The 7,522-nt window shown below is 40.8% G+C and overlaps 1 pseudogene; it reads left to right on the forward strand.

Annotated features, from left to right (window-relative positions):
• Positions 1-1,678: 1,678 nt before the first annotated feature.
• Positions 1,679-3,436, forward strand: LOC145414555 (protein FAM200C-like; annotated as a pseudogene).
• The last annotated feature ends 4,086 nt before the right edge of the window (positions 3,437-7,522 follow it).

The following is a 7,522-nucleotide window of genomic DNA, read 5'->3' on the forward strand; positions in this document are numbered from 1 at the left end:
GGGACGCCCATCATCCCCTCATTCAGTGTAGGGATACCTTATGGTCACTACACTGAGTGACAACACAAATGGTTTCCTGTACCCAGGAAGCCATTTACTACACTGGGTGGTAACCTTATAACTTTTCTTTTTTGCCGGGTTATGTGTTCCCAGATTCCCCTATTAAAAATAACTTAAGCATGGCAAACGTTTCGGAGAGCCTCGGAGGACCCAGTACCTGCCCAGGGCCCCAACCAAATGGGCAGATTCGCATGGGCATGTAGAATGTGGGAGGTGTAAACGAGAAGAGTAAGAGGGTGGAAGTGGTGAATGTGTTCAAGAGCGCATGATATGCCATGATGGCATTGTGTGAAACAAGATGAAAGCGTGTGAAGTGGGGGAGTGGGAGGGTGTGAAATGTGTAAGATCGGGCATGAATGGGCGAGGAAGATGCAAGGAAGAAGTTGCCTTGATGATGAATGAGGTGTGGCAGAGTGGAATGAGAGATTTAAAGTGTGTCAGCTCGAGATGTATGTATGTCAGGTCAAGTCTGAGAAGGTGAAAGTGAGAGTGATTGTAGCATATGCACTGTGTGATGACAGGAGTGAGGGAGAGAATTATAGGTTTTGGGATGAGCTGGATGAAGCAGTGGGAGAGATGCCCAGGAGCTATAAAAGCGATCATAATGGGCGATATGAATAGACGAGTAGGCACTGGTCCTGAGGATGAGGTAATGGGTTGTAATGGAGTACCAGGAGAAAATTAAAATGGGAAGCGACTGAAGGACATGTCAGGAAAGGAATTTGTGCATTTGTAACTCGTATTTCAGACACAAAGGTTCACATAAATATACATGGTATAGACAAGTGGTTCTTAACCTGGGATACCTGTACCCCCAAGGGGTACGAAACCTTAAACCTGGGGGTACGAGACATGATAGCCAGTGCAATGGTACTGTACCATGAGAAAGCAAAACATATGTTTTCCTAATTTTCCTGTTACTATATGTGTCTCAGTTACTTTTTTAAAGTTGGTGCTGGAAACAATTTTCTTACGTTTTCTATGGTTTCATATACGTTTTCTTGATATCTCGTACGGTTCGTGTTAGCGTTGGTCCTGGCTCTGATCCTTGGCTTCAGTTCAGTCACTTGTGTTCTGGGTTCTCACTGAGAGTGAGAGGAGCCAACGAGTATAGCTCACGTAAGTTTGAAACGTGTTGCACGTGCACTATGCTGTGTGTAGTTGAGTCGATGTGAACAGTGTGAATTGGGTCTGCATTTTGTTTGTGCTCGAGTGGTTGATAGTATTGAGGTGAATTACTGGTGCGTGTGGCATTTGTGATTTGTGAAATGTTATTTTTTTGTGTTATCATTTTATTTGTCACAATATAATGTTTTTTAGTGTGGTATAACTGTAATATTGTCAAAAATAGATGTATTGATAAAAAATATATATTATTGAAGGTACTGTTATGTGCATGAGGAGGAATATGGTGGGCTGTGTATTGTGGTGGTGGTGAATATTCCTCCTCATGCACATAACAGTACCTTCAATATTATATATCTTTTATCAATACATCTATTCTTGACAATATTACAGTTATACCACACAAAAAAACATTATATGTTATATGTTATAACGGTTATTACATCCAGGCCTGCATCTTTCCAGGTATCGGTGTGATGAAGATCTAGTAACTATGTCTAAGAAACGTAAGTGGAAAGACGACTACATTCGTTATGGTTTTACCTGTACGACTGAGGCAGATGGAACTCAACGACCACAGTGCATACTCTGCAGCACAGTATTTGCAAATGCAAATCTCAAACCATCAAGACTCAATGAGCACTTCAACAATCGGCATGGAGGCACAGATGCTGGACATGACTTAAACAGCTTGAAGATCAAGCGGGAACGATTTGATCGAAGTGGTACCCTATCAAAGCTAGGTTTTGTGCCAGTTGAGAAACCTTTGTTGCAAGCATCTTATGAAGTTGCCCTTTTGTGTGCAAAGAAGAAAAAAGCTCACACTATTGCAGAGGAGCTTGTCAAACCTTGTGCATTAGAAATGGCAAAAATAGTGATAGGGACAGAAGCTGAAAAGAAGCTTAAACAGATACCTCTGTCAAATGACATTATCCATTCAAGGATTAATGATATGAGTCGAGATATCTTGCAGACCTGAAAGCTAGTCCTGTCAAAGTGAGTATTCAGCTGGATGAGTCGACTGACGTTAGTTTTTGCAGTCAGTTGATGGCATTTGTTCGGTATGTGAAGGAGAAAGAAGTGGTAGAAGAATTCTTATTTTGCAAACCTCTGAAAACTACTGCAAAAGCAATTGATGTGTTTAGTCTTGTGAAAGAGTTCTTCTTGGAACATGGAATGACTCTCAACATGTGTGGTTCAATTTGCACTGATGGAGCCCCTGTCATGCTTGGAAATAAATCAGGCTTTGCTACCCGGGTGAAAAAAGAGGTTCCCCATGTAACTGTCACTCACTGTGTGTTGCATCGTCATGCACTTGCTACACTGCCAGAAAAATTGAAGACTGTTTTATCAGTTGTTGTGCGTGCTGTAAATTTCATCAGAGGACGGGCAGTGAATCACCGTCTTTTTGCATCTTTCTGTGAAGAAATTGGAGCTGAGCACAGTGTTCTTCTTTACCACACAGAAGTGAGATGGCTTTCCCGTGGCAGGGTTCTTACACGTGTCTTTGAACTTCATGAAGAAATTATGCAGTTTCTTAGAAATCAAGGCAGTGAAATTGCTGACCATTTTGAAAAGAGGGAGTTCATTTTGACTCTGGCATATTTGGCAGATATATTCACGCACCTCAATGAACTGAATGTCTCTATGCAAGGAACAGCGATGAATATGATAACTGCCAGAGAAAAGTTATCTGCCCTCACCAAGAAGCTTCCACTGTGGATAAAGCGCATTGAAAGTGGAAACTTTGCAAACTTCCCTTCTCTTGATGAGGCTGCTATTGCTGAAGAGCTGCCCATCTTGAATGAGGTAAAAGAACATTTGCAAGAACTGATTCAGTCCTTCCAAGGGTATTTTCACATTGAAGAAGGTTCTGTGGCACAAAGATGGATACGGGATCCATTTCTTTTCAACCTTGATTCCATGGATGATAATGATATGATGAAAGATGATCTTGTGGAGTTGCAGACCAATGACAGAATCCGAATGAAGTTTGAAAAAAATGCAACTGGATATGTTTTGGTGTGCACAACTCCAAACATTCCCACAGTTAGCAGGGAGAACTCTGGAGGTCCTCGTGCCATTTGCAACTACATACTTATGCGAGGTAGGTTTTTCAACGCTCCTACACATCAAGACAAAAGCCAGTAACCGAATGGATGCAAGTGATGATATGCGTCTGGCACTTTCAAAGAAAGAACCTCGTTTGAACATCATCATTAATGAGAAACAACAACAAAAGAGCCACTGAAAATGTGTTGTTGTGCACTATGTAGTATAACTCATAATTACTGTTATAATGTGCATTCATTGCATCCTACTAATTAACACTTCATATGAAATAAAAAAGTACCTTTGTTCAGTAATTGAAAAATCTAATAATTTCTCAGCAAGGTTTGTATCACTAATCCTTTTCATGTTTGTATTGTATTTATATTGGGTGGGGGTACGAGAAAATTTTCTGAGATATCAAGGGGTACGGGCACTGAAAAAGGTTAAGAACCACTGGTATAGACGGACCGGTGATCGTGTTGAAAGGAGTCTGATTGATTACGTGCTCGTACAAAGATCGATGCTGGGAATGGTTGCCGTGAGAGAACGATGTGGAGGTCTGTCAGATCATGTGATTGTGGTATGCAAGATCAAGCTGAAAGGAGTGAGGTGAACCAGGAGAGAAAGGAACAGTCAGGGAGAAAGACTGAAAGTCGAGAAGCTGAGGATCAAAGAAAATGGGAGAAATGGCGTTCCCCGGAGCTAGACCCTGTATTGGATCATATAGCCCCACTAGGTTACAGGAGCACGCTACCACATCCGGCACAGCAGTTCCGGGCGAGGCTCGAACTCGCAATCCCCCTATTACGAGCTTGATGCTCTACCACTGAGCCATCATGCCCCCTGAGTATCAAAGAAATGGCAGATGATTACAAGACCAAAGTAAGGGAGGAGTAGAAATCAGTGAATTGGAATGGAATGGATCTGGACAGCCTGTGGAATGCATATAGGGACTGCTTTAGTTAGGAATGCATAAGCAGTGTGTGGTGGGGCAAGAGTAACAACAAAGAGGAAAGGTACAGCATGGTGGGATGAAGAGGTTAAGAAAGCAGTGAAGGAAAAGAGGAAGAAGTGGCTTAGAGTGGTTACAGAAGACGAGTTCATTTGAAATAAGAACTGATTATACTGAGATCTAGAACCACCTACAGAGACTAGCGAAGAGGAAAAAGAAGGATGTAAATGGTGATCTTCAAAGAAAAATGAATGCAAACTACTCTGAAAATAAGCAATTATTCTGGAAGGAGGTGTGGAAATGTAGAAGTGACAGAGGAAAGAAATGTGAAAGTGTGAAGGATGTAACTTGTAGATTATTAAACAATTGTGATGAAGTAAGGACCAGATGGAATGAATATTCTTAAGGCCTGATGAATTGGAATAGTGAGAGCAGAGCAGCTATAAACATGATTGGTACTAGGGGTGTGCAGAGAAGGAATGCAGTGCCAGAAAACGTGACTCTCGCACAGGTGAAGAACTCCGTGAAGTGGCTGAAAATCTAAGAGCAGCTTGGGTTGATGAGGTGTATGCATAGCTGATTAAATGTATTGGAGAGAGCGGAATGATGTGCTTGTTGGAGACACGTAAGAAGGCATGGATGAGTGAAACTGTGCCAGCAGAGTGGAAAAAGGCTGTGATTATACCCCGGTACAAAAATAAAGGTGAACGAAGTGAGTGCAAGAATTATCGTGGCATAAGTTAACTGCGTGTAGTTGGAAAGGTATATGGAAGAATTATTATAGAGAAAGTAAGAGAGATATAAGAAGTCGTAGTGAGTGGTGAAAAGGGTGGCTTTAGGGTGGCAGAGGATGTGTGGATGAAATATTTGCATTTACCCTTAAAGGCATATCTTCACCACTTTGGGATTTTGTTTTTGTAAAACATGTGGTACCTTGTCTTCCTTTGAAGATGCTGGCCAGGCCGTCCAGGTATGTGAAGTGTTTCCCTAGGCCTATTGTGTGAAGTAAGTGTGCTCCCTCTTGTTTTCCCATTGTGGGATTTATTTGCGTTTTTAGTCCATCAGACCTATCGTATGCTGTGCACGACACACGATTTTAGGACTTAGCGTATGCTCTACAAGTAAAACTACTATAGGAGTGTGCCATTATTTTTTTGGAAATATATGTGTATGACTGTTTTTTTGTTATGTATCTTATGTTATTATATATTATATATATTATTTACATTATATATTATAGAAATACTATATATATACTACATATATTACACTTTATATTATACTTTATGTACTATATTATTTTATTGGGTTTTTCCTATTTTTTTTTTATTTTTTTTGCTGATTATAAGTAATATTATATAAAGACTAAGATAAAAGTGGAACAAAAGACTAAAGTGAAGACTAAAGTGAATATAAAGAATATATCGAAGGCAAAGGACAAAGGAAAAGGAAAAGGAAAGACACTGCTGTCAGACATAGAACTAGAGACTCTTGTGAACACCAGTGCATCAAGTGTGACCTCTCAGTGTGTCTCAGCCACAGCTAAACCCTGTGTACCGATTGTGAGGGGATGTAGGTCAGTAAAAGAAAACTAAACATTGTGTCTTATATTATCGTCATATTATCGTCATATAAAGTATCAGTCCTCATCATTTGGGTCTTAAAATCATAGTTTAGTGTCAAACGAAATTTACAAAGTCATTAGGCTGTATATACAGGGAAACACAACGTCATAAAAAATTTGTATAGTGAAAATTTCCCTTTTTTTTTTTTTTTTTTTTAGCCCTTTTCAGGGTGTCTTCCCACAGTGACCCTCATGAGCCAGAAGTGTGAGCCACTTACAGGATACGGCCACGGGACCTGAGAAGCAGCATATATAATCTCAGATCTTAAATCCTCATACGGGCCGTGTAATTAATTTTTTATTCAGTAACGTCAAAAAAAAAAGGCAATTTTGGTTAGGTTCCTTTAGTCACCCATAAAACATTTTTATTTTTCAATAATTACTAAAGTAAGCATATCACAGGAAAGTAGAAGAGTTGTTCTTTCTTTTCATGGCCAGAAACCCAATAAAAATTGATTACAACCATGTGTTTTGATTTTTCAAAAAAGGAGTTGGTTACACTCAACGTATGTCATACAAGACAGGTCCGACAACGTATGCCTTTAAGGGTTTGGAGAAGGCTTGTGAGAAGGACTATACGGTGTTTATGGCATTTATGGATCTTGCAAATGCATACGACAAAGTAGAGAGAGAAGGATTATGGAAGGTTTTGCATATGTACGGTGTAGATGGTAAGCTGCTAGGTGCTGTCAAGGGGTTTTATGATGGTAGTGAGGCATGTGGAAGGGTAAATGGGCATCTAAGTGAATGGTTCACAATCAGTGTGGGCATGCGACAAGGTTGGGTGATGTCTCCATGGCTGTTCAATATATTTATGGATGGGGTGATAAAAGATGTAGAAACACGAGTAAATGGACAGAGAGATGGCGTTGGTAATGAACTGTGATGGATGGAGTATCTCAAATTTGTTGTATGCTGATGATGCAGTGCTACTTACAAATACCAGACAAGAGCTTGGTAGACTAGTTCAGAGTTTTGCTGATGTCTGTGAGCGTCATGCCTTGAGAGTAATGCCCGTGCCCAATATTCAAGTTCATATTCGAGAACGGCCCTGATTACCACGATCTTACCCTCGAGGTATGATCTTGGTGAAATGCCATGATCATGCCTCAAACGGTAGGCCTAAACGGCCATTTCACGACAGTCACGTTAGTACTAAGACACACAAAGACATTGCTACGACATCCAACGACACCCTACGGAAGCGTCACGTTATCCTGACGACACACTACGATCACCCCTTAGTTAAAAAATAACGGTCACTTTGACTCCACGGCACACCATGACATCGCCACGACATGCTACGACACTACACAAATGCTAAATTACCGCTAAGTCACCACTACGATTATCAGGACATATGACAATACAAGACGATGGCCATGTGTAGGTTGTCTTAGTGTGTCTTTGGTATAACTTTGCCTGTCGTAGGTATAATTTCGTGTGTCGTAGCGGATCTTTGGGATCCGATCTCCAGGCTATTGCTAAGACACGTCAAGTCACACCTAACGTCATTGCTAAGTCACGCCGCGTTACTCATGACGACATGCAAGACACACAAAGACGTGAAGATCGTGGCATGTCGTGGGAAAGTTCCGGGCAGTGGGACATAAGTTTAAATGTAGAAAAGAGTAAAGTAATCGAGAGAAGGTGACCCTAAGTGTGAGGTTACAGTGAATAGAGAAAGACTTGAATTGGTGAGAGTTCAA

This window comes from Coenobita brevimanus, chromosome 100 (genome assembly GCF_032717465.1).
Source record: "Coenobita brevimanus isolate Jiangsu-jjx chromosome 100, ASM3271746v2, whole genome shotgun sequence".
NCBI lineage: Eukaryota > Metazoa > Arthropoda > Malacostraca > Decapoda > Coenobitidae > Coenobita > Coenobita brevimanus.